The sequence below is a fragment of the Phacochoerus africanus genome, chromosome 15 (assembly GCF_016906955.1).
Source record: "Phacochoerus africanus isolate WHEZ1 chromosome 15, ROS_Pafr_v1, whole genome shotgun sequence".
NCBI classification, from domain to species: domain Eukaryota; kingdom Metazoa; phylum Chordata; class Mammalia; order Artiodactyla; family Suidae; genus Phacochoerus; species Phacochoerus africanus.
The window spans coordinates 10,310,682-10,335,986 of record NC_062558.1 but is presented as its reverse complement, the minus strand read 5'-3'; the positions used below and the strand labels follow the sequence as shown (position 1 = coordinate 10,335,986).

At 38.5% G+C, this 25,305-nt stretch overlaps 1 protein-coding gene and 1 pseudogene across 3 annotated transcripts in view; one reads left to right on the top strand and one right to left on the bottom strand.

Annotated features, from left to right (window-relative positions):
* The window catches only part of PPP2R2A (protein phosphatase 2 regulatory subunit Balpha), an 89,440-nt gene that overhangs the window by 59,165 nt on the left and 4,970 nt on the right, over window positions 1-25,305 (bottom strand). The window lies entirely within an intron of this gene.
* On the top strand, window positions 5,645-5,854 carry LOC125115452 (40S ribosomal protein S27-like; annotated as a pseudogene).

Genomic DNA, 25,305 nt, shown 5'->3' with positions numbered 1-25,305 from the left:
GCCACCGGCCTATGCCAGAGCCACAGAAATGCGGGATCCAAGCCTCGTCTGAGACCTACACCACCAGCTCAGGGCAACGCCAGATCCTTAACCCACTGAGTGAGGCCAGGGATCAAACCTGCAACCTCATGGTTCCTAGTAGGATTCGTTAACTACTGAGCCACGACGAGAACTCCACTGACAGTGTTTTTGCAGAAAGACAAAAATCCATTCTAAAATTCACATTGATTTTCAAGGAACCTGAATAGCCAGAACAATCCTGAAAAAGAACAAAGTTGGAAGTCTTACACTTCCTTATTTTTTCCTTTTTCTTGTCTTTCCTTCTTTCCTCCCTTCCTTTCTTTCTTGACAAACCCACAGAATGTGCAAGTTCCCAAGCCAAGGATCAAACCCACATCACGGTGGTGACCGAAACCACTGCAGTGATAACACCAGGTCCTTAACCCACTAAGCTTCAGGAAAACTCCCTTACATTCCGATTTCAAAACTTACTATGAAGCTAAGAAATCCAAACATTATGGGACTGGCATAAAGGCAGACATATAGCCCAATGGAATAGAGTCCAGAAATAAACACTACTCCACATATGGTCATAAATGACCCTTCCACATACAGTCAAATGCTGGTATTGGAAAAACTGGATATCCACATGTAAAAGAATGAAGTTGGACTGTTACCTTATACCATTTACAAAAATCAACTTAAAATGAATCAAAGACCTAAACATAAGACCTAAAACAATAAAACTCCTAGAAGAAACACAGGGGAAAAGCATCATGACACTGGATTTGGTAATGACTTGTTGAACATGACATTTTTTTAAAAAGGCATAAATGAGATCTCATTGCGGGTCAGCAGAAACAAACCCAACTATTATCTGTGAGGATGTGGGTTCAATCCCTGGCCTCACTCAGTGGGTTAAGGATCCAGTGTTACTGTGAGCTGTAGTGTGCTGTCTGTGGTGTAGGTCAACACAAAGCTCGGATCTGGTATTGCTGTGGCTGTGGTGTAGGCTGGTAGCTGTAGCTCCAATTAGACCCCTAGCCTGGCAATTTCCATATATTATAGGAGTGGCCCTAAAATTAATAAATAAATAAAAATAATAAAGATGAATAAAGATAAATGAACTTCATTAAAATTTAAAACTTTGCTGTTAAAAAAAAAAAAAGGAGTTCCTGTTGTGGCTCAGCAGGTTAAGAACACAACACAGTGTCCATATGCCACAGGTGCGGCCTTAAAAAACCAAAAACTGTGCTGCAGCGAAGGACATAATCGACAGTGAAAAGGCAACATATGGAATGAGAAAAATGTGCAAATCATAATCATATAAGGGATTAACATCCAAAATAATAAAGAACTCCTAGATATGAACCACATAAGAAATTCCTCAATTTTAAAATAGGCAAAGGACTTTAAGACATTTTCTAAAGCTATACGAATGGCCAATAAACACACGAAAAGATGCTCAGTATAACTAAACATCAGGGAAATGTAAATCAAAACCACAAGAAGATACCACTTGAAGTCCATTAGGATGGCTATCATCAAAAACCAAAAACAGGAGTTCCCGTCGTGGCGCAGTGGTTAACGAATCCGACTAGGAACCATGAGGTTGTGGGTTCGATCCCTGGCCTTGCTCAGTGGGTTCAGGATCTGGCATTGCCATGGGCCGTGGTGTAGGTCGCAGACGCAGCTCAGATCCCGCGTTGCTGTGGCTCTGGTATAGGCGGGTGGCTACAGCTCCGATTCAACCCCTAGCCTGGGAACTCCATATACCGAAGGAGTGGCCCTAGAAAAAGCAAAAAGACAGACACACACACACACACACACACACACACACACACACACAAAAACAAAAAAACCAAAAACAGAAAATAACTAGCATAGGTGAGGATATGGAGAAATTGAAGCCCTTATGTCATACATACATGCTGGTAGGAATGTAAAAGGGCACAGCTACTATGGAAAACAGTACGGTAATTCCTTGAAAGTTAAACAGAGCAATCTGACGATCCAGCAAGTGCACTTCTGGGTATATACTCTAATTCAAAGCACAGACTTGAACATATTTGAACACCAATGTTCAGAGCAGCATTGTTCACAACAGCCAAGAGGTAGAAGCATCCCAAATATGCATGACAGGTAAATGGTTAAACAAAATGGTACAGACATACAACTGACTATTCAGCCTTAAAAAGGAAAGAAATTCTGAAACATGCTAATAAACACAATATGTATGAGCTCTGATGACCGTTAAGGATTGAATGTTTGAGTCTCCCCAAAATTCATATGCAGAAATCCTAACCCTCAGTGTGATAATTATTAGGATGTTGGACCTCTGGGAAGTGATTAGGCCTTGAAGGGAGAGCCTTCATGAATCAGATCAGTGCCCTTATAAAGAGCTCTCACACCCCTCTTCTGCCATGTGAGGGTACAGTGAGAAGAAAGCAGTCTGTGAACCAAACATCTGTGCCTTCATCTTGGAACTTCCCAGAACTGTGAGAAATAAAATGTTATTTAAGCCACCTGGTCTCCAGTGGTCTCTTATGGCGACCTGAATAGCCAAAAACCAAGGATATCATGCTAAATGAAATATGCCAGTCACAAAAAGACAAATACTGTATAATTTCACATTTATTAGGTACCTAGAGTAGTTAAGATTCATAGAAACAGAAAGTAGAATGGGAGTTGCTAGGGGCTGAAAAAGGGGAGAACTAAGGAGTTGCGGTTTCATGAATATGGACAGTCAGTCTGGGAAAATGAAAAAAGTTCTGGATGGGGGTGAAGGTTGCACAAGAATGTGTTATGTAATTAATGCCACTGAACTATACAGAGGAAAATGGTTAACATAGCAAATCTTGTGTATATTTTTCACAATAAAAAAATTACTTGTTATCTCCCATAAGAAATCTCAAGGTAGGGCAATTAAATCCAGTGTTAGTTAATTCCCTGGCTTATTTAACCAAAGATTCAGGTTCTTTTCATCTTTACCTTCTGACTAAAAACAGCTACAGGGTTGGAATCTGGATTCTTAATGAGGGGGAAAAAGGAATATAAATACAAAATAGCAAGATAAGGAAGAACTTTGTGGTACTCAATCTAAGTTGGCTAATCAGTATAAAGTGATACCTGAAAATTTTTATTACAGAGTATTTCAATCATATATCTAAGTAAGTAGAAGAACATAGTGAATTTCCATGTACCCAGCTTTAGCAATTACAAACTCATGGCCAATCTTATTTCATCTACAAATTCATCCCATTATTTTATGCATTTCCCAGATAACAAATTATTTCACCCTTAAATACTTCAGAAGGTATCTCTAAAAGATGAAACCACCACTTTTTAATATAACCAAACATCATCCTGGAAAAAAAAAATCAATAGCACAAATATTAAATATTCAGTATATGCTGAAATTTCCCATTGTCTTACGTCAAAAAATGTTTTTTTAACTATTTGAACTATGATCCAATAAGGGGGGAGGGTTGTTTTTTTTTTTTTTTAAAGGTGGCACTAGCATCAATATGGAGGTTCCCAGGCTAGGGGTCCAATCAGAGGTACAGTTGCCAGCCACAGCCAGCCACTCAGGATCCAAGCCACATCTGTGACCTACACCACAGCTCACAGCAATGTCAAATCTTTAACCCTCTGAGCGAGGACAGGGATCAAACCCACAACCTTATGGTTCCTCGTTGGATTCATTTCCACTGTGCCATGACAGGAACTCCTGATCCAGTAAGGTTTTTAAACTACAACGGACTAATATATTCTTTAAGTTTCTTTTTCTTTTTTCTTTTGTCTTTTTGCCATTTCTTGGGCGCTTCCTCGGCATATGGAGGTTCCCAGGCTGGGGCCTAATTGGAGCTGTAGCTGCTGGCCTACGCCACAGCCACAGCAACTTGGGATCCGAGCCGTGTCTACAACCTACACCACAGCTCATGGCAATGTCAGATCCTTTAACCCACTGAGCGAGGCCAGGAATTGAACCCACATCCTCATGGATACTATTCAGGTTCATTACCACCGAGCCACTACAGGAATTCCGCAAATCCTTTTAATTTCCTAGCTCTGTCTAGAAAAAAAATGACACTCCAATAGTAAAGTATATACTTAGTACATATGTTTTCTATTGGGGGGGGGTGTCTTTTTTCAGGGCCGCATCTGAGGCATATGGAAGTTCCCAGGCTAGGGTCGAATTGGAGCTACAGCTGCCAGCCTACACACAGCCACAGCAATGCCAGATCCAAGCCATGTTGGCGACCTACACCACAGCAATGCTAGATGCTTAACCCACTGAGCAAGGCCGGGGTCAAACCCACATCCTCATGAATATGAGTTGGGTTCATTTCCTCTGAGCCACAACAGAAATTCCCGTATGATGGTTTCTAAATACCATTCCCTACTAAAAGAACACAAAGGTCCTCAGAAAAATAATTCTAGTTTGGGAGAGAGAAGTAAAATTGAAAAACATCTTGCATCAAAAAAAAGGGAATATTCAAAGTCTGACTGGGACATGTAAAAAGGAAGAGACTTGATGGGTCTCTCATTGGCCAAACTTAGGACATCACATCAAAAGAAACAAGATTAACATTTGTGGCACTAACAGATTGGGTATAGTAATGACTATTATTAATACACAGAAGAAAAAAGAACGTAGGAGTCCACATTGACACTAAAAAGAGAGGAAAGGTTGGGGAAATAAGAAAATCACCACTTTGCATCCACCAATGTAGTAACTGCCTCAGGCAACCACCAATGATCCACTTATGAATCACAAGGGGGAGGGATTCTTTTCTGAAAAGATCTGGCAGACTACATGAGCAAGTGTTCAAACTAAGAACCATCAATAATGGGACAAATTTATGATTTGATGCACCAGGAATTACACTTTAGGTACACTTACATGTAATATGTCTTGCCAAAAATGTAGCTAGATTTCAATTATGAGGAAACAATTGGTAAAATCCAGAGAGTGAGATATATTAACAAGTCTTGACTCTCCAAAATTAACAGAATGCTTTGACTAGATCCTAGATTGAAAAAAAAAAAAGACTTTTTTTTTAGGGCCACACCCACAGCATATGGAGGTTCCCAGGCTAGGGGTTGAATCAGAGCTGCAGCCACTGGCCTACATAACAGTCACAGCAATGCGGGATCTGAGCCCACATCTGCAACCTACAACCACAGCTCATGGCAACGCCAGATCCTTAACCCACTGATCGAGGACAGGGACTGAACCTGCATTCTCATGGACGATAGTCGGATTTGTTTGCACTGAGCTGTGACAGGAACTCCAAGGACAGTTTTTGAGTTAGTTGGGGAAGTTTAAAAATGGGCTGTGGTTGGAGTTCCCATCATGGCTCAGTGGTTAATGACCCGGAATAATATCCATGAGGATGCGGGTTCCATCCCTTGCCTTGCTCAGTGGTTTAAGGATCTGGCATTGTGGTGAGCTGTGATGTAGGCTGCGGACACAGCTCAGATCAGCATGGCTGTGGCTGCAGAGTAGGCTAGCAGCTTTAACTCCGATTCGACCCCTAGCCTGGGAACCTCCATATGCCTCAGGTGCAGCCCTTAAAAAAAACAAAAAAGACAAAAATGGGCTGTGGTCCTTCAGTGGTGACAATCTCTCCAGAAGAATATGCCTCTCAAAAAGGATCTCCTTCACCACTCTCCACAAACATCAGCGCCTGTTACAGAGCCCCAATTCCCACTTCATGGATGTGAAATGCCCAGAATGCTATAAAATCATCACTGTCTTTAGCCATGCACAAACAATACTTTCTGCCAGTCTACAGGAGGAAAAGCAAGGCTTACAGAAGGATGCTCCTTCAGACAAAAGCAGCACTAAAAAAGCACCCCAAATCAAGATGAAAAGGAAATCATCCCAATAAACATATTTTGGATTTAAAAAAAAGAATGTGTAACAGAGAACATTTGTTAATTGATGCTAAATTTCTTGGGAATCATAATGGTATTCTGGTTGTATAAGAGAATGTTCTTAAGAGAATAAATGCTGGTTTATTTATGGGTAAAACATCATGCTGTTTTCAACTTACTTTCAAAAAATTTAGGGGCCAGAGTGCAAATGTAGATAAAGCAAATGTGGCAAAATGTTTACAACTGGTGAATACATGTAAAACAAACGATAGTTATCACTGTATTTTTTCAACTTCTTGGCAGGCTTAAAATTTTTCAAAATAAAAAGTTGAAGAAGAAAGGGAAAGAGGAAGGGAATATAGCAGCTCCAAATAGATTCTCATACACTGTTGCAAAAAGGGGGAAGCTCTTTTCTTTGGGTTTCTTTTTTTTCTTTTTCTTTCTTTCTTTTTTTTTTTTTTTGTCTTTTTGCTATTTCTTTGGGCCGCTCCCGAGGCATATGGAGGTTCCCAGGATAGGGGTCGAATCGGAGCTGTAGCCCCTGGCCTACGCCACAGCTCACAGCAACACTGGATCCTTAACCCACTGAGCAAGGCCAGGGACCGAACCTGCAACCTCATGGTTCCTAGTTGGATTCGTTAACCACTGCGCCACGATGGGAACTCCCTCTTTGGGTTTCTTTTTAAGGGGATGCCAAGCCTTTCACAGAACCACCTCTCTGATTCCTGCCCCCAAAAGGTTAACTCTTCATATTTCATTGTATAGGTCTAATATTATCTCTCTGACCTCATTTCACATTTAGCTTAGTTCTAAAACTATGAAGCCACCTATAATGAAAAAAAAAAAAGCCAGACTGGCCTTTTCCTACCAAGCCAGTATGAAAAGCAAGATCAAAGCTGGCATGTTTCTCCCAAACCATCACTAAGCCAGATAATCCCCTGACATTCTAACGGGTCTATATGGGGCACTCACAACTGGGGGCGGGGGATTCATACCTCTTAAAAAGGTGATGTAGACCTACTCCACACCCCTTCACACAAGATATAACCAAAATTAAAGACACCCATTGATACAACTCCATTACTACTCTGAAACCTATTCCATTCTGCATTAACTAACATTTCATCTGACAATGAAAGCTACAGTAATATTTTTATCTTGAAGAAAATAGCTAATGGTTAGTTACGTGTAAATGAGGTACGACGGAAAACACTGAACTGAGTCAACAGGCCTGAGCAGAAGTTCTAAGAATTACTAGCTATGGCAGAGATTCACTGTCCCTGAAAGTGGCCAACCCCCTTTCTCCTTTTAGGAATGGAACACCCTGGTAACTCCCCACTGCTCTAACCTCTAACAAACACACACAACACACACACACACACACACACACACAGTTCTAACAGGAAAGTAGAGGTTGCATGTTTCTGGCTCTCCTAAGGCCATGTGACCAAGTTCTGAACAATGGGATATGAGTGTAAAATTTCCACATCACTTCCTTAAAAAGAAGCTCCTTGTCCTCCTTTCTTTGCCTCCATCCCAAGGGCTGAACACAGATGTGAGCCAGATCTGGCCATGCAGATAAGAGCAATACAGTACAGAAGGGTAAAGACAAAGACAGAAAAAAAGCTGGAGTGCTGGATAATCTGGCCAAAGCAGCTCAGCCATTTCCGTATCCTCTCTACCACTGGTGGAATACATGAGAGAAATAAGCTTCCAATTTTGGGAAGCATTGTGAATTTGGGTCTTTTACAGCAACTTGGTCTATAATAGCTTGTGTGACTCAGAGTACTTTTCTGGGCCTAATTTTACTGGTTCACAAAACTGAAAAGAATGATATGAATGCTATTAACTTCTTTAGCTTACTTTATTTTCTTTTGTTTTAAAAAACAAGCATAGGAGTTCCCTGGAGGTTCAGTGGGTTAAGGATCCAGGGTTGTCATCGCTGTGGCTCAGGTCACAGCTGTGGCTCAGTTCACCACTGTGGCATGGGTTCTCAAGCCCTGGCCCAGGAACTTCTACATGCCACAGGTGCAGCCAAAATAAATTAATAAATTGAAAGACCCAAGTATATACATTTATTAAAATAAAAAAAACCAAAGTTTTAAACATTTTTAAATGGGAGGACATGTGAAACACCCTACAAAATTTTATCTACACATTCAACAAATTAATTACAGAATGTCACTGTCAGATACTATTACATGTCTAAAACTATTCAAGACGCTAAAAATAAAAGTGGCAGAACTAAAGAAACTGAGTTCATTTCCTCATGCATGAAAACTTTAAACTTGAGAAGAAGTCTACAATAAGTAAGCAAACAATAAATGATTTCAAATAGGAATTCCCATCGTGGCTCGAACCCAACTAGGATCCATGAGGGTGCAGGTTCAATCCCTGGCCTGGCTCGGTGGGTTAAAAAACCGGCACTGCTGTGACCTATGGTGTAGGCTGCAGATGCAGCTCGGATCTGGAGTTGCTGTGGCTGTGGTGTAGGCCAGGAGGTGCAGCTCCAATTCGACCCTTAGCCTGGGAACTTCCATATGCCACGGGTTTGGCCCTAAAAAGCAAAAAAAAAAAAAAAAAAAGATTATTTCAAATAGTAATTTGGGTGAAAAAGAGGACACAGAGTATACTGTGGGGTTGCAAGGGGAATCAGTTAATTTATAAAGGTAGTAATAAGACCATGGAAAAAGTTGGGTAAGGTACATTTCAGGTTAAAAAGGGCAAGTTCAAAGTCTTGAGCAAGAACATGACCACATATGTTCATGGACCACCAAGAAAGCCCCTGGAGCCTTCTTCTGGCTGGAGCTACTCGTGGGCAAAGGGAAGATGACAGAAAACATCTCAGAGGTTAAGCAGAAGCATCTTGGTACATTTATATAACATATAAATGCTACGGTGCTCATGTCAGGGGATGAGAGCTCCTGATTTAAAAAAACTATTACTCCCTTAATTCCATTTCTTGATTTCAGGAACAAGTGATGTTCCCAGCAGAAAATTATGAACTTGGCTACCCTACAAGCAGTTATCTTATTTTATTTAATCTGATTCTATTTACTTCGGGACAAACATTTCAATTAATTAAAAGTGATTTTAGGAGTAGGAAAAAAACTTAAAAGTCATTCATATCTAAGAAAACTAAAGCTTTCTCTGACATTTTATTTATTTATTTATTTATTTATTTGCCTTACCCACAGTATGCAGAAATTCCTGGGCCAGGGACCAAACCCAGGCCACAGCAACTTGGGCCACTACAGTGACAACACTGGATATTTAAAGCCCTGTGCCACAAGGGAACTCCTCTGACATTTTTAATATGTGAACAAATTTCACATATGCATTCAGTAACAAATATTTCATGAGCTCGTACTACGTATGCCAGACACTGCTGCAGGTACTGAAGGTACAGCAGCAAATAAAGACCCAGTCCTTGTAGAGTTTAATGTTACCAGAATACATTCCAAAGTTTAAAAATAATAATTTCTCTCATTTTCTGTTGTAACCAAGGGAAAGAATTTCACAATTTTCCAAGGCTTAGTATATTGCAAATAACAGTACACATTAGAATTTAAATCTGAGAAAACAATTAAATCTACCCTTACAATAAAAAAAATTAGAAATATGAATTCTGTGAATTCTCCTGTTCAATGGTAGAGAAAGTGATTACCAAGGCTCCTGGCACATGAAGGAAAGAGAACTGTATTTACTGATCTACTTGTTAAATACAGAGATTCAAAACACGTCATTTATTTCTCCCCTTTAGATCCCACTAAAATGACAATAAATGAATAAAAATCAGTTTAAGACAGTAAGAACAAAACTACATGCAGGGAAACAACAGAAGACAACAATAAATGTGCTGGAAAATGGAAAGCAGGTATATTAGCAAAATAAAGGAATTGAAACCTAAGAGCATACGGAGGGGTTGCCAAAGAGAGGCAGGCAGATTGAACTTGCAAATCTTGCAAGGGGTCAGGAAAGGACAACAGTGAAATAAGAGGCTCAAAACAGGGCTAATGGTTGAAACATCTACATAAGACGAAGGGAAGCCCCACTCTAAAGGAGAGAAGTACTTTAGGTATGAAGTTCTGAAGGAAGTGGGCCAGAGAAGGTATTAGTTGGAACTGAGGCTGAAGACAAAGTACCAAATTCAAAACAAGATCAAGTGAAAGGATGCATACTAAACAATGAGCTGATCTTCCTTGCTGGCTCTCAGATCGTGAGCATTCCCAGGATGGTGATGTGAAAATGATAAGAACAAAGGAAAATCCCAAGGCTATGCAATAAACTTAGAAGATACCTGGGAGTATCAGCGGGATAGAGGTCAAGACAGAAGTGAAACTGGCACAACATCTGATAGACTTGTTCGAAACACTGTCAGGAGATCTAGTCTCCCATCAGAAGATCTGAGAGTGGTTTAGCAACAGATTCACAGAAAATGAAGCAAATAACTCCAGACTGACACCACATGATGGAGCACTCCAGGAGAGTGAGATAAAATGATGTATTATCTGATTCTTTTGACCATGTAGAAAATTATACTAAAAGACTGAAAGGTAGAGGAACACAACAGTGATGGTAAATTAAAACAAAAACAACAAAAAAAACAAATGGAAAAACACAGTACTATTAACTCTAGAGAAAACAATGTTATAGCACAAAGGATATTATCATAATTCATTACCGGGCAGCAGTATATAGACATAATAATGTCCATCCACTCTTGTATTAGTTTCCTATGACTACTGCAACAAATGACCATAAATTTGTGGCCACACAAATTTTTTTCTTACAATTTTGGGACCCAGAAGTCTAACATCAGCTTCAATGGACTAAGGGTACTGGCTAGGCTAGTTTCTTCCAGAGGCTCTAAAAAATAATATGGTTCCTTGCCTTTTCTAAGCTCCTGGAGGTCCCCTGCATTCCTTGGCTTGCAACTCTTTCCTTGCATCACCTAACCTCCTTCTGGGGTCACATCTGCTACTTCCGCCTTAGATCTTCTTATCTCCACTTCCTGAGAAGCACCTTTGTGATTATATTTAGAGCCTAGAGGGATAAGCCAAAATAGCCTTCCTATCTCAAAATCCTTAATTTAATCACATCTCAAATCCCCTTACCATATAACATTCACTCATTCCTGGGACTCAAAAGTGGGAATCTTTGGGGGGGAAGCGTGGTGGGGGGGGTGGAAGAAGGGCATTATTCAGCCTGCTACAACTCTGAAAGCTGGCTTAAACAATAACAATGGTAAAATAATCCTGAAGAAACAGGCAAGGGGCAGTAAGAGGGGATGAGAGGAATTCAATTCTTAGCTACCATTTACATCTGAGGATGTCTAAAATTGATAAACAGCTGTATGACCATACTGTTTAGAAACAGAAAAATAAACAGAAGAAACCACTAAAAGTTTGAGGAAAGGGAATCATGATAAGGATAGGAGAGAAGGAACAGAAAACTGTTCATGTTCCTCAAAAGCATTTTGAAACTACCAACTTAAATTACGTACATGAGCTATATGGATAAAATAAAAATCAACCCAAAATAAAACAGATTAGGTGGCTGAGGAGGTTGAGATATTTGGAGACGGAAAAGACCTCAAGGCCAATGAAGCAAACAGAAGAATCACAAACATAAATATTAAAGTCACTGAGTTATACTTATTAAAAACCTGTGCTAGAGGTTATGAAAAGACGAATTAAGGAGTTAAGTTTTTTTGGTTTGTTTGTTTTTCCATTTTTGGCTGCTCCTCAGCATACGGAGTTCCTGGGCCAGGGATCAGATCCAAACCACTGTTGAGACCTAAGTCACAGATGGAGCAACACAGGATCCTTAACCCACTGTGCTGGGCCAGGGGATCGAGCCTGCCTCTCTCAGTGCTCCCAAGAGGCTATCAATCCCGTTGCCACGCAGTGAGAACTCCAGGAGTTAAGTTTCACTTCTTAAACTCATCCTTTTCACAGCACCGGGAGACAATCACCTTATAAAAGCAAATTATTAGCAAAAGCAAACCTGTTAAGTATAGTAAGATCTTAGCCTGAGCCAAACTGAAATACAAACACGAATTTAACAATTAGGGATGGCTAAAGTGTAGTACTATGATGCAAGCTGTTCTTTTAACATCTAGTACAAAGCTCCCCAGGAGGTGTTTATTCATTTATTGAACAAATGTTAAGCGATGTGAGAACAGCACAATGAATCTATTCAGTCTGTCAGAAATGCTGAGTAAAAGGATTAAGATGCTACCCTACCTGTTTCCCCTCCCCTAAAAAAAGCTGTAAGGTGTCTTGATGCTCAAAGTGCAAACTGCAGACCACCAGAGCAGCAGTAGCAACATCATCCTTGGTTAGAAATGCAAAATTAAAGGCTCCACCCAATACCTTCATGCAGAATCATAATCTGCATTTTAACAAGATTGCCAGGAAATTCATAAGCACATAAAGCTTGAGAATTACGTATTGAGCTAATACTATCCCTTGACAATAAAACAGCACACTTCTGAATAAAGAATGGAAAAGAGAACTAAGGGTGCCCACCTGTACAATCAAATTTGCTTTCTCTTCAGACTCCTGCAGAATTTTTTAAATAAGCTCTACATATACCTGTCAGCCTCCTCAAGGTTTAGTAAAAGGTTCAGATCATCACAGAAACAGCTTAGGAGAGGAGGATGCTTTTGGTTCTACTGTCTGTTCCAAGTGCCCCCTCACTCCCAGATCACATTATTCTTGAGAGAAGATGCAGAGTATACAATCATAGGGAAGAACAAAACACTGGAAGAACAAAAAAACTTAAGAAAAATGGGAAAAGGAGGCTAAAAAAATTAAAAACAAGCTTGAACTCCTCTTGCCACACATTAATTTCAAATGAGTTAAATTAAGAGTCAAAGTGCCAGACCCCAGCCTAACCCCAATTCTGATGAAACTAATTTTCCCACTTCCCTCTTCAGATTTCCCAAATTCCTAATCAAACCAAAGTTGTATTCATTAATACAACATATTCTTACTGAAAATACCTATAGCCTTCCCCATATCTCAAAAAATAGGGGTTTTTTAAATTTGTAGATTCAAATAGGCTTTTATTCCTGTTAATTGTTGATCTGTTATTTGTTAATCACGTACTACGTTACTAAGTAACTGCACCTTACTAAATTTTCTGAGCACTTAGTATGTGTCAAAACTAAGCATGCATATACATTTAATGCTCTAAATAAAAGGCTAGTGCTATTTATTATTCCCATTTACAGATAAGAAAATGAGTAGTTCTGAAATATGTTTCCTTACCCTCTGGCCTTCCTTTGCAGAACAAACAAAAATCACTTCATTTAGAAAGCTTTCCCCATCTACTCTCAACCCAAATCATTTCTTCTTTGCACTTCCAGTATACAAATAAGGACATTTTGGCTTTTTTTTTTTTGTCTTTTTGCCTTTTCTAGGGCTGCTCCCGTGGCACATGGAGTTCACGGGCTAGGGGTCGAATTGGAGCTGTAGCTGCCAGCCTACGCCAGAGCCACAGCCACACGGGATCCGAGCCACGTCTGCAACCTACACCACAGCTCACGGCAATGCTGGATCATTAACCCACTGAGCAAGGGCAGGGATCGAACCCACAACCTCATGGTTCCTAGTTGGATTCTTTAACCACTGTGCCACGACGGGAACTCCTGGCATGTTAAACAATGTTAATCAAACACCAAAAAATTTCAGTTAGGGATTAGAGGTGTTGGATATGTGAACAAAAGAACCCATGTATTTACTGAACAGTCAGAAAGCTACATTAGAAGAAAAAATTAAGTCCCTGGGATCTAGCCCTCTCTATAACACCAAAAAGACCAGGTCACTTCAGACTCTATCAGGAATAGTAAGATTCAACCTGAGAAAGCTCAAGGTCTAATTTAATAAGCAGTAAGACAGACTTCAGGCATCAACAAACCCAAACTGTTATTTTTGCTTAGACATAAATTATCACAAAATTTATCTTAATTGCATGCCAACTGCATATCTAAATGCACATCCCAAACATGTACAGCCTTCCCAGCTACTCTTCAGACTGAAGCTAGAGAAATCACAGATCAGTTGAAAATGGTAACTACTTTATCAGATCCTCTCTAAGGGGCCTATAGACCTTGCCTATCATGGATTTCTGGAATATATTTTCCAACTTTCAAATCTAAAATGATGAATACACTCCGTTAAGTTTAAAAACATACTCAAATATGAAATACTTCTGGAATGAGATAGAAGGAATTTCTGGGGACACAGAATCTGGGAGAATGGGGTAAGAGGGAGAGGGGGACATGCTTTCACTGTATGCCTCCTGTATTGTTTGAATTTACCATTGCATATGCCAGAGGAGGGGTGGGTATATATTTAACCCTGGTTAGTAAAATATTCAAATAATTGCTTTATTTTTGGTTTGTAAAAAAGATAACACAAACTAGACTTTGTTAATATAGTGGAGAAAATCAGATATAGATGTGGTCTGTGAGAGAAGTACTACAAAATGAAGGCCTTTTGTAAATGGGAGTTCTTTGTTGGCGCTAAAAATTCTTTTAAGAAAGAAGGGAACTGGAGTTCCCATCGTGGTGCAGTGGTTAACGACTAGGAACCATAAGGTTGGGGGTTCGATCCCTGCCCTTGCTCAGTGGGTTAACGATCCAGTGTTGCCGTGATCTGTGGTGTAGGTTGCAGATGCGGCTCGGATCCTGCATTGCTGTGGCTCTGGCATAGGCCAGAGCAGCTACAGCTCCGATTCGACCACTAGCCTAGGAACCTCCATATGCCGTGGGAGCGGCTCTAGAAAAGGCAAAAAGACAAAAAAAAAAAAAAGAACTTTCCAGTTTTTTTTACTATATTCATCATCACTATCTAATCCCAGAACATTTTCATCACCCCTTACAGAAGCGTTGTATCTATATGCAGTTACTCCGCTTATTTCCAACTATTACTAGCCCTAGCAACCACTCATTTACTTTCTGTCTCAATGTATTTGCCTATTCTGGACATCTCATGTATTTGGAATCATACGGCATGTGGATTCTGTGACTGGCTTCTTCACTCAGCACGTTTTCAAAGTTCATCCATATTGCAGCTGTATCAGGACTTCCCTTTCTATGGCTATGTAATATTCTGCTGTATGGCTTTATCACCTTTTCTTTAGGCATCATTAGTTGACAGACATTTGGGCTGTTTCCACTGTTTGGCTATAAGGAATAATGTTGCTATAAACATCTGTGTGTAAGTTTTTGTGGACATGGGTTTTCATTTCTCTTTGGTATGTGCCTAGAAGTAGAACCACTGGATTATAAAGTAAATGTGTTTAACTTTTTAAGAGACTGCCAAATTTCAAAGGAAGTTTGTGAATTGCAGGATACAGAGAAAAGAGAAAAGGGCTTATAAGCTACCACAAACATTGGCCTGAAGAAATCTCCAGTAATATTAGTAAATTCAACTCAAAGACATTTGAAATCACAGAAAGACACATTTATGTCTTAAAAAGACTTGAGACAGATGTAATTCATTTAACATCGCTGAAACAACTAATTATTTGTACTTTAACATTATTTCAATATTAAGCAGAATAATGTCAACTTGAAAAAGTGGAAATAACTTACTATTCCCATTTCAGCATTACTTATAAAATTTTTACATAGCATTAGTCAAGAACCTCCTGGTAGGAGTTCCCATTGCAACTCATCAGTAACGAACCCAATTAGGATCCATGTGAACGTGGGTTCAATCCCTGGCCCCGCTCAGGGAGTTGCCATGAGCTGTGGTGTAGGTCACAGACACAGCTTGGATCTGGCATTGCCTGCAGGTGGTGCAAGCCGGCAGCTGCAACTCTGATTTGACCCCTAGCCTGGGAACTTCTATATGCCATGGGTGTGGCCCTAAAAAGAATCTCCTGGGAACATGAACAGGTTAATACCAAAGGCCACAATGTGTTATAAAACATGCTTATTTTAATAAAACTGACCTTCTTAAGATACCTAAGTGAAATAACCATGTCTTCTATTTCCCTCACATTCTCCAAAATACTGGGTACTAAACATATACTTGTCGATTTGTAGATGAATAACTAGGGTCTCACTTTATCGGTACTCCCTATGAGACTCAGAGATTCATAAAATACATGAATCTAATAGTATTTTTAAAAATTGAACCACACAAAAGCAACATGGGAGCCTAAAAAGCAGACAAAGCAGTTTTACTAACTCATAATCTTAGATTAACTTTGCTCAACTTCTTTGAGCTCTAGTGCTCTTGTGTACAAAATGAAAACAATGTCTACCTTGAAGGCTATTGTTAAGAAACGCAAACTCGGTTATTACTTATCTACAATTTCATTACGAAGAAATGCAATGCAGTTATCAAATTTTCCTATTAAGCTGAGGACTTTGTCTAATTAAAAAGCACATGAAACAATCCACTGATTGTCTTTATTGTTAGTTTTACAGTAAGGAAATGCGGGATTTTCTATTTTTAACCAGAAACTGCAAAACAAATGCGTGAAACTTTTGTCAAAAATTAGATTTTGCCTAATCTTATCTTTAAAGAGCCTACAAAAATGAAGTAACCCAGTTCTTGTCTTCAAACTGTTAATCTGGGATAACAGATCTGTATCACAGCAGTATCAATCTATAGTTTTTAATATCCTCTAATCTTATACTTTCATGTTCTACCTACAGCTCTTCTGTCCACCTCCAATCACTATTAGAAAGTACATAGGGGAGTCCTGTTGTAGCTCAGCAGTGACGAACCCGACTAGTATCTATGATCAATCCCTGGCCTCGCTCAACGGGTTAAGGATCTGGTGGTGCAGGCCCACAGCTACAGCTCCGATTCACCCCAACCTAGGAACTTCCATATGCCAAGGGTGCAGCCCTAAAAAGAAAAAAAAAACAAACAATAAAAAACAAAAAGTACTTCGATGGCCTTTCCAACAGAACTACACATAAAAACGCTGGGAAAGCACAATAGTTGAGAGGTGGAAACAACCTAGGTGTCCACCAAAAGATGATTGGGAAGGAGTTCCCTCGTGGCTCAGCGGGTTAAAAAAAAAAAATACATGAACTTTAAGTGAACTTGAAGTGCTAGAAGAAAACAATTCTCTCTCTCAAGGGGAAAAAAAAAAAAAAAGGCTTGGAGCAATCCCTTCTCTACCAGTAATTCTTAACCATTTTTAATGCTGCATCCTTAGATAAGGAATTTGACAAGAATTACTGATGGCCTATAATAGCTTGTTTTCTTGAAACAGAACCTTCCTAATCTGCTACAGAAAATATTAAAGATTCTTCTTACGCTATCTTAAAAACACATCTACTCCAGGCACACAAGACTCTTACCTTGTGGTAAGTTAGAAAAAAATAACAAAAAGACATGGGGTTAATACCAAAAAGGTTCTGTTTCCACTTTCACACAGAACAGACCTGAAACTACAATGGCAAGTTCTCAAAGGTAATACTGTCCCAGATCTTCAAATAATTTTTAAAAAAACTTCTCATCAATCCCTTTTACCTACTTTAGTTTCTCTCTTAATAGAAGCTACTGAAGAATTCAGATTTCTGAATGAAATATAAACAAGCAATTGGTTCAAAATCCCATAAATTTCTCTAATATTTTTACCCACAGTTAAAGAGACAGCAGGGTCTTTATTTAAAAAAAATTAAGATGGGACTACACTAAAGCTGTCAGGTCCAATATCTCAGGAGATTCATCTACTCTTACCTCAAGAACAGTAAGTACTAAAGGGATCGCTAAGAAAGAATACCCTTTTGGAGTTCCGGTCATGGCTCAGTGGTTAACGAATCCAACTAGGAACCATGAGGTTGCGGGTTCCATCCCTGGCCTCACTCACAGTGGGTTAAGGATCTGGCGCTGCCGTGAGCTGTGGTGTAGGTCACAGATCTGCCTTGGATCTGGTGTTGCTGTGGCTGTGGTATAGGCTGGCAGCAATAGCTCTGATTAGACCCCTAGCCTGGGAACCTCCAAATGCCAAGGGTGCAGCCCTATGAAAAAAATAATAATAAAAAAATAAAGAATACCCTTTTAGTAGTCTAAAAAGTATCATTACCATACAAAATATCCTTGATTCTTCCAAATTAAACATCTAGGCATATATAACTACAGGCAAAATTTTAAATTAAATTCTTTTTTTTCTTGGCCACACCCACATGCAGAAGCTTCCAGGCCAGGGATCAAACTGTGCCACAGCAGTAACACCAGCCACTGCAGTGACACCACCAGAGCCTTAACCCACTGTGCCACAAAGAACTCCAAATTAACACAGAGATTCTTAAGAAGGGTCATTTCATTTGTCCATGAACCCCCTTAAACTTTATAAAAGAAACCATTCAAGGACTTCAGAAGAAAAAATTTCAGTCGATATTTGAACATTCGGAGAGAAAGTCAACAACCTACAGAAAGTAAAATTATAAGTCTGACCCTTGGTGCAGTAGCACACAAAACTATTCAATGATGAATTGCCAAGGATTCCACATATTGCACAGGCAAAGATCTAGATGACATTTTAATCAACCACAGCTAACATTAACTAAAAGTACCTGTATTAATAAAAAAGCTAGCTCTTGCTTTGTTAATAAATTCAGTATTTAAACGTGGATGGAAAATTGGTAAAGCTAGTTTTAAAAGCCCTACATACTTTGACAATTTTTTAAAAAGGACAGAAAAATGCCACAAAAATATTAAGCAATAGTTGATATTGCATTCTTAGAAGAGGAAACTCAGCAACTATTTTAAAATAGAATTATGTTGCATTTTAAAGTAGACTTTAAAGAAAACACTGTTCTTTCTCCCCAGCCTCCCTTTAGTAGTTAAAAGAGTTGAGAACTAATTACCATGCCAACTGGATGCCTTACTTACAAGAAAAAAAACACATCAAACTGATACATGCTGGGTTTCAAAATAAAACACAATGTCAAGGGCATCAACTCCTTTCTAATAACCAGACAGCCAACCCAGAAACGGCACTAGACTAGGTTTTAAGAAATTTAGTAACCTTATATTAAGTATTAATGATAGCTGGATCTCGGCAGAGATTGTGGGGAAAAGCCCTAAAAAACTTAAGGCAGAAATTCCCGTTGTGGCTCAGCAGGTTCCATCACTGGCCTCATTTAGTGGGCTAAGGATCCAGCATTGCCATGAGTTGTGTGGTGTAGGTCACAGACTGGCTCAGATCCCACATTTCTGTGGCTGTTGTATAGGCTGGCAGCACAGCTCCGATTTGATCCCTAGCCTGGGAACCTCCATGTGCCATACACGGGTGCAGCCCTAAAAAGATAAAAAAAAAAAAAACCAAAAAACCTTAAGGCAGATTTAATTTAGTATCTAAAGAACAGCAAGGGAGTAGGCTGAAACAATATGAAGTCATAGAAAAGCTTTTATAGGAAAACTTTAAATATCCATGCACAAAAGCAGCACTGTATGATTCTTTCTGATCACCTCATGAGACTCTTTTAAAGCAACAGTACAATGAAATTAACAGACTAAACTCACAGCAGTCAGATATTTCTGGATGACAAGATCTCCTTAGACTACTAAAGTCTGAAGACCCCCAAAGAAAGACTTTTAAATTTTAAAATATTTATCCATTTAAAAATGTAATAACCAGCCCTACAACATTACAAATAAGTTGCAAAAAGAAGAAAAATATCACCCCCCCAAAAAAACTGAGAAAAATGGCATTGTTTTACATTGTTACAAATCTCTTTTGATGTCTGGCTTAACAGAAGAAGGCTAGATTGTCTTACTTGCTTCTATTTCAACATACTACACTATGTCCTATAGGTTAAATATATGAGGAAATCTAGACTTACTCAGATATATAGTTGCACAGGGAAGAAAAGTTTAACAGGCTTCTCAGGTAGTTACAGATAATCCTTTGATACTGTACCAAAACTCAACACACCATAGTTTCTTAAAAGTGTGTGGAATCTGAAACTATACCACTTGTCTGTTATATTAAAATCTAATGCTTTGTCTTGCACTTGTGCATAATTTTTTAACATCACAAGCATTGGCCACTTGTAAAATACGGATTCAATTAGGCAGATCTTCCAAACACTGACACATTTCATTAAACAATATCAAAAATCGGTCATTAGTATTACTACCGATCTCATCTGAAAAATCTTTAAGTATTCAGAAGTATCCTATCAAACTCAGGATGGTAGATATATGTTTTCCAGAATTTTAATTTTTGCTTGAAAGCTCAAATTTTATCATGGACAACAAATGACTGTCTATTGAAGCAACAGATTCACTGTTCTTTTGAGAAAATGTCTGCCAAATACCCAAGTCTGAGTAGTCTGTCAGGAGCTCTTTCTAATAAAAATAATGTTCCATGAAAAGACCAGCTAGTTCAGCTTGAAACTCACATAGCTACACCAATACTTTTCCCCCAGAAAAACCACTGTGCTCTCTGTCTGGTCTGTAACAGAAGTGCCTGAGGGATACTTTCCATCCTGTCACACAGAATGTTCAACACGCATGTGCTCAAGAGTCAAGAGTTTCAAGAGTAGAGACTTGATAAAATTAATTTTTACTACTTCATAAAAGACATTCTTAAGTAAAACTGGCATTTTCAAAACTGCTGGTGCATGGCAATTAAGATTATCATGACTACTGTACCATTTCGTGCCAAGGCCTTGATACACACTAAGATGCCAGTAGGTCTACTACCCACCATTGCTTTTGTACCATTGGTGTAAATGTCAACATAGCGAAAAAAGCAAATATTGTCTTCGCATTATTATGGAAATAGTTTCAACTTCAGAAACCTTTTGAAAGATTTGAGGGGTTGCCAGACCACACTTCAAAATGGAATAAATGACCACTGTTCTGACAACTGTTACAGACTCCCTCTGACCAGAAAAATGCACACATGTACAACTGTACATACAACTTCAGAAGGTTCAAAAATCCTGTATTGCACACCCTAGCTTAAGAAAATTCCATTAGCAGAAAATTCAGTAAATATCCATGTTGGATTTAATTACTTCGAAACATCAGTCTACTAGGCTTTACAAACTCTAAACAAGTCACATTCCAACAACCTCAAACACTTTCACATAAACCAAGAGAAGCTCAGGAGTTCCCCTGTGGCACAGTGGGTTAAGGATCTGGCACTGTCAATGCAGTGGCTCCGGTCATTTCTGTAGCAAGGGTTCGACAGCTGGCCTGGGAACATCCACATGCCATGGTAGCTCAAACAAAAAAATTTAATGAAAAAATTTAATTAAAAAGTAAAGGATAAAAAAAGTAGCTCAAATTTTTAAATAAATAAAATTACACTAAAGAAACAAAAGTTTGAGGTTAAGAATCCCGGCTGCCCTATCCGCTCATGGATACATAGTAAATTAACCTTTCTAGCCCAGTTTCCTATCTACATGTAAAAACAACTGCATCTGCTTATTTCATAGCTTTATAAATTGATATATATAAATCACCTAAAACAGTACCTGGCACACAGTTAAGAAAACTAATTTACGTATTACTAACTAGACTTATACTTCTCTTTCCTTCTACCAAGGAAGCAACTTGAAGACTTTTTGATTATTTAATTTTAATTTCCATTGTCACCTAAGAGAAGGGAAAAAGAGATTACAGTTGAGGATGCTAACTAAAACATCTATCTCCAACCCTTCAATTTTCCTCTTTAACAGGATAAGAAGCTCAAAGTTTACCTTTCTTCTTTCACTCAACTAAACTAGGCAAATACAGATGTATAAATACATTAATACATGGGAATCTTTTCACTGATCTAATAATAAACTATTGCTTCAGTCTCATCATTCTGCTCATTCCACAATTTCTAAGAATTTAAAAATTCAGTTCACTGAAGGAGAGTATTAAGAAACATCCAGGTTTAATTTTTGGTTTATTTTAATAACCTGAGACAAAATGTCAGCTAAATGCTCTTTCAAAGCCATCATCTCTTGTAATTTTTTTTAACCAATAAAGGAGTAAGAAAACATTTTAGTATCTTAAAAGAAAACAAGGATACTGCCTAATACTAGATAAGTACGCTCATCCATGTTATTTAATGGGCAAAGTTACACTACTTTAAGTGATTATACTGAAACAGATTTCTGTTAGCAGTAGTGCTAGTGTTAAGAGAAAGGAGTGTCACATGTGATACAAGGTATGAATGTTAAGTAAAACTTTTGCTATGAGTCATTGGGTTTTGGAGTACAGCTGATGTGCCGATATTCTGAAATGTGCAAAAAATGGAGGTCCTACCATTTTTTTCTATTAATTGACCCTTCTGTCTAAATCCAACATAACATGCATAATGCTCTAAGAAACACAAAACACAAATGTCCTTATATTGTTTATATTGTAGCATTAGACATAATGAATGGATGTTAAACTATCAAATTTTATGTGATACCACAAAGGTTATTTGTCTCTTAAAATTTATTTATGTCCTTATTTGGGGAGTATTTAGACTCTTCCACAGCAATTTTTTTTCCCAAGAACCAGGTCACGAGTCTAAATCCTACCAAAAATAAACAGGAAATAAAGTGTTGAAAAGAAGCAATACATCTGGATCCAAGTATTACTAGCTTCATGTAATAAAATCATATCCTAAAATAATATCCTATGAAAGTTTTACACTGTCAAATACGGAGATGAAAAAATTATACTAACATTAAAACAATTAAAATTGCACTTAATACTAATATTAAATAGTGAAAACTTATATTAAAATAATCAAAATAATCATGTTCAATGGTTAGTTTTTTCCTTACTTTTTACCCAAAAACGACACTTCAGATTATCCACCTGTATCTGAATTTTTAATAGTTTATTTTCACAAGTTAAAATGCAACAAATTAAGAGATTATCAGACTGCTAGGGCAAAAAAATCATTAGGAAAAATTCTATACTTGTTTCAGCTAAAAATGATGAACTTGTTTTTTAGTTTTAGTTGAAATCGAGATTTTTAAAAACAATCAGGAGTTCCCACTGTGACACAGTAGAAACAAATCTTATTAGTATCCATGAGGATGCAGGTTCAATCCCTGGCCTCACTCAGTGGGTTGGGGATCTGGCGTTTCCATGAGCTATGGTGTAGGTCACAGACACGGCTTGGACCCCATGCTGCTGTGGCTGTGGCACAGGCTGGCAGCTGTAGCTCTGATTTGACCCCCCAGCCTGGGAACTTCCATATGCCACAGGTGCGGCCCTTAAAAGAATAATAATAATAATAATATTTCTATCACTAAATAACAGAGAACTAGGAAGGGGTCAAGTGATGCAAACATGAGTGGGGCAGCATCGCCACAGGTTGATGATGTTGGGTGATGGAAGCTCATTACACTTCTCATGTACTGCCTGTAATGCTCAAAATCTCCATAACGAAGTTTTTGGGGTTTTTTTTAATGCAAAAAGAACTAGGCAAATTACAAAACAGGCAATTATTAGCTTCAGGAAAAATGAAGGGATGCAGAAGAAATGAGCAACCCTGTAGAGCATTGGATCAGCAGTAAACATGTGCATCGTCATAACAAAGTAAGCACTGACTTCTAATTTAACCGCAACATGTGATGTAATACTGGGGGGTATAAGGGCAATAATAAGAACAGCCTCATCTTCATCTACTAGGGAAGGAAATCAATTGGAAATGTCTAAAATTGATGAGAAATAGAAAACATTTTATTCACACAAAAAATGTAATTAAGCACAAGGGAATACAGCTAGAACAGTTCAACGTAATTGCCTTTAGGGGAAGGGCTGGGAGGATCAGGGAGTGAGTATGGAAGGACTGCCATTTTTTTATTCTAAACCCTTTAGTACAGTATTGGATTTTTAAAAAACTTTTACTGGGAAATCTAACAAATATATAAAATCAAAATCAAAACAAAAATGTTTAGGTTAGTCAGTTATTACTAACATCTGTAAAACCACAATCCAGGTCAATTCACCCTCCCTTGAGCCTTCCCAGACCCCCTTGAAATCACAACTCCTTCCCACGTCTTAAAGTTAACCATTCTCCTCGCTTTTATATGGTAATTATTTCGTAGCTATTCTTTAGAGTTTTACCAGCTTCCTATGTGTCTCCAAACCTATTGTTTAGTTCTGAATGTTTCTGAACTTTACATTAGTGGAATCAATACCCTCTTCTTTACTTTAGCTGATGAAAAGTTTTTAGTAGCCTTTTAAAGACAATGCTGTTTCCTCATCCTCTCACTCTTCCTTAATCACCATAAATGTTCAAGAAACAACAAAAGCTAAACCCTTATTATGTACTGGATTTCTGTTTTAGGAATATTAACTCATTTAATCATCAGAACAACTTCATAAGGTTTTACCGTATTCCTCATTTTTTAGAGGGAGGAAATGGGCACAAAGAGGTTAACTTGCCCAAGATCACACGGCTAGTAGGTTATTGGTAAGATTCAAACCATGCAGTCTAGCACTGGAGTCTGTGCTCTGACCTACTGTCTCATGAGGGAATAGTTATCCAAAAAAAAAAATTTAAAAACATAGAATAAGATGAAATGTTATTATTGGGAGTTCCTGTCGTGGCGCAGTGGTTAACGAATCCAACTAGGAACCATGAGGTTGCGGGTTCCGTCCCTGGCCTTGCTCAGTGGGTTAACGATCCGGCGTTGCCGTGAGCTGTGGTGGAGGTTGCAGACGCGGCTCGATCCCGCGTTGCTGTGGCTGTGGTGTAGGCCGGTGGCTACAGCTCCGATTCAACCCCTAGCCTGGGAACCTCCATATGCCGAGGGAGCGGCCCAAGAAATAGCAACAACAACAACAAAAGACAAAAGACAAAAAAAAACAAAAAAAAAACTGCATATGTGAATGATTGGAATTTTAGTGCCTTATTTATCCTTCTTCCAGACATATAGCTACATCAAAAGTAAATCACTTAAAATGCCTAAAGAGCCCTATGCATAGAAATAATAAGCACCCCAACATACAACATAAATGTCCTGAAGGGCCTACATGGGCCAAAGGACAATGACAGTATCTGATCAAATGTCAAAATCCTTAGTTCTGCCATGTACTTAAGGAAAAATTCTGAGCCTTGAGTAACAAAGTTCAGTAAGGTTTTATTTTTTAATTAAGGCCCTTAGAGAGTCCAAATAATGTGGCGCTATCTCTTTTCCAAGACATCTTTGAAAATTAACAAGATTAGAGTATAAGGAACAAAAGAAATCACCTAATCCAGTTCTGTTTTCTTAAGGCTAAGCATACTGGAACCCAGAAGAGTACTTATTCAAAATGACATATACTGGTTTGTCATCAGGATAAATACCCAAGGTCTCCTCATTTCTATTATACAGCTGTATATCATCAATCTACTTATAAAGCTGCCAAGTAAAGAAATTCACAATTGCCAAAAGTATGTCTCAATCATCCTACGCTTCAGCCATTCTTGACCCCCTTCATAACA